At 30.5% G+C, this 2,940-nt stretch overlaps 1 protein-coding gene across 1 annotated transcript in view; it reads right to left on the bottom strand.

Moving 5' to 3' along the window:
• The window catches only part of LOC107707608 (receptor tyrosine-protein kinase erbB-4-like), a 229,271-nt gene that overhangs the window by 151,646 nt on the left and 74,685 nt on the right, over positions 1-2,940 (bottom strand). The gene's annotated exons all lie outside the window — the stretch shown is intronic.

The following is a 2,940-nucleotide window of genomic DNA, read 5'->3' as shown; positions in this document are numbered from 1 at the left end:
TATATATATATATATATATATATATATGAATATAACAAGTAAGAATATATAGTAGAATATAAAAGCAAATAAATCTTAATACAGATTAACCCACTGTTAAAATAATTAAAAAATAAACTGTTAACTGTCATAATATATTAACACAGATAAATGAATGATAGAAAAAAGGGAAAATTTTACTATACTACCGTGCAAAAGTTTGGGGTTAGTAAAATTTTTATTATTTTTAAAGAAATTAACAGTTTTATTCCGCAAAGGACAAATTAAATTGATCAATGTTAAAGAAACATTGTATTTCAACTAAATGATGTTCTTTTGAACTATTAAGCTGCACAATGTTAATGTTTTCAACATTAATAATAATAATAAGAAATGTTTCTTGAGCAGCAAATCACCATATTAGAATGATTTCTGAAGGATCATGTGACATTTATACATTTTTAATATATATGTTTTAAAAATATTTAATATAAATGTAATATAAAAAGCCAGTTACAATAAATTGAAATAATATATTACAATACTATTGTTTTACTGTATTTTCAACGTTGGTAAGTTTCTGCACCAAATTAGTATTAGAGAATGATTTCTGAAGGATCATGTGGAATTTTTACATTTAACCATTTTTTAAAATACATGTTTTAAAATATATTTAATACATAATATTAAAACATATTACAATAGAAAACAGTTGCTTATTACAATATATTACAATATTACTATTTTACTATATTTTTGATCAAATGACAACAGTATTGGTGAGCATCATAGACTTTTTAAAAACATTAAAAAATCTTACCAACCTAATTTTTTAATGGTATTGCATATCATATGTAGTACCAAAATAGTAAACAGAATACATTTTCATCTAATTAAAATATACCACTTCCCACAGTGTATGTGTGGGTATTTGTGCTTAAATACAATGCCAGCTATGCTAATGCTAAAATGCAACTGTGATTCAAAACTCCATTAATGCAGCCACCATCTTGTTAATACAACAAGTGATTTACTTTTATGCCTGCTAAATATAGATAGAAAACGTCCTATCTACTTGAATGTTGTTATGCACAATTTCAAATCACCAATAAAATCTGACAAATTGGTATAAATTGCTTCTTTAGCTAAAATAAATAAATAAATGAAAAATGAATAAAATAATGGATCGCTCCTCATAAAGGAAATTCCAAGTTATTTATTTGTTCCATGTTCGTTGTGCTTCATTAGAAAGTAGTTGCCCATGCAGACAGTAAACAGTTCAGAGTTTGGAGCAGAGTCTTCTGGGATCAATAAGGAGTTAAATGCTTGAGGAGTTAAATGATTCAAAGTGCCTGAGAAAAATTTTAAAGAGGGACCTCGAGAATGACCACTCATTATTCTGTCAGTCAGAGCAACGATAGCTCTGTGCTAATTAGGGATTCTGTGTGCTGGTGGTTTCTCTCAGAGGAACCCGCTAATGAAGGAAGTGACACGTGCATGAGCTCTCACTGCGTCACACTAGAAGCTGTCAATCGTTGCGATCTCTTCTGGTCAAGAGACGCATGGCTGCTCTGAGATTTAGCTCTGGTCCATAAGGGTGTTTTAAAATGTTACTGCCAGTTAAATTATGGCTTCTTGACCATTGCACATTATTAGTCTCTATGATATGCTCCTACAGGGTAGCTACAGAGCTAAGAGTTAACTTATTTTCTTTATCTGCATACGCTCCATTAGGTGACTCCAGATCTGGTCGCTTCATTGAACAGCATTCACATCTCTGCATAATAAATATCTAATTTGATAGATTGGAACACTACTTTGTTTCCAAGTTTGGATGATACTTTACTCTTGGGAAAAGTGTAAATTAGGAGAAATATTATTTATGCTGAATTCTGTTATACTTAGAAAGTAAAAAAAAAAAAAAAAACTCACCAGAACAAAAATGGTTGTCAAATAATAATGTAGTACTTTCTCCTGTTTTATTGTTGGTTTCCTCTTTTCTGATCATTTGGAATGAAGATAAAAAGACAAAAAAAAAAACATGCAAATAAGTTCAAACATCAATTCAATATCTATTATTTCCTGAATATTATGACATTCAAGCGGGCCGCCCCCTGGTGACGTCATAATATGCTAATTAGATGAGTATATTTACACCCCACATAAACTTTCGGTCATGCCCAACATTTTTCTAATTTACATTAGATCTCTATCTTTAAGCCCTTTCAAGCCATAAGCTTTTGAAATCTTGATGTCAAAGTCCAGCATTTTTCCAAAAAAAACCTGGCGCCTAAAGGGTTAATTTTGTTGTATTTTGTCATTTATGAATTTCAAATGCAAAGCTGCATTGTAATATATAAAGTCAAAATTTTGAAAAAATGACCCAGCACTCTTTTAATAATCATACACCATATGGCACCGTTATTAATGTTGAAATGCTTGCTTCACATAACACAATTTATCTTCCACCATTTGGTTGCAAGGATACTGCCTTGTTAACAGTCAAAAATAATGGTAGCATTGTCATTCCGTTTTATATATATATACAGTCATGGCCAAACGTTTTGGCAGTGACAAATTTTCTGTTTTGCAAAGTTTGCTGCTTCGGTATTTGTAGATTATTTTTCCACATGTCTATGGTATACTGAAAAACAATGATTAGCATATCATAAGGTTTAACACTAGAACCGCCACGGGGTAAATTTTACCCGTGGCTGTTTTTCAAATGTACATAACAGATTTAAAATAAAACATTCAAGTTTCCCAGTCATTGACTTTTACTAAAATTATGTAATTTACAATCCAATGTTGTTAAAAATAATTTAGATGAAACCAGATCAAAAAACAGGGCATTTATACCTAGCGCCAGTGGGTCAAATTTTCCCGCTATATAATGCATGTATTTTCGCGCTGTCATTTTCTTGCCGCTTATGTTTTAACATTGTACATTTCTAGGCAACG

This window comes from Sinocyclocheilus rhinocerous, unplaced genomic scaffold (genome assembly GCF_001515625.1).
Source record: "Sinocyclocheilus rhinocerous isolate Xijiao unplaced genomic scaffold, SAMN03320098_v1.1 scaffold1016, whole genome shotgun sequence".
Taxonomy (NCBI): Eukaryota; Metazoa; Chordata; class Actinopteri; order Cypriniformes; family Cyprinidae; genus Sinocyclocheilus; species Sinocyclocheilus rhinocerous.
The sequence above is the reverse complement of the archived record's forward strand: the minus strand, read 5'-3'. Positions and strand labels throughout refer to the sequence as shown.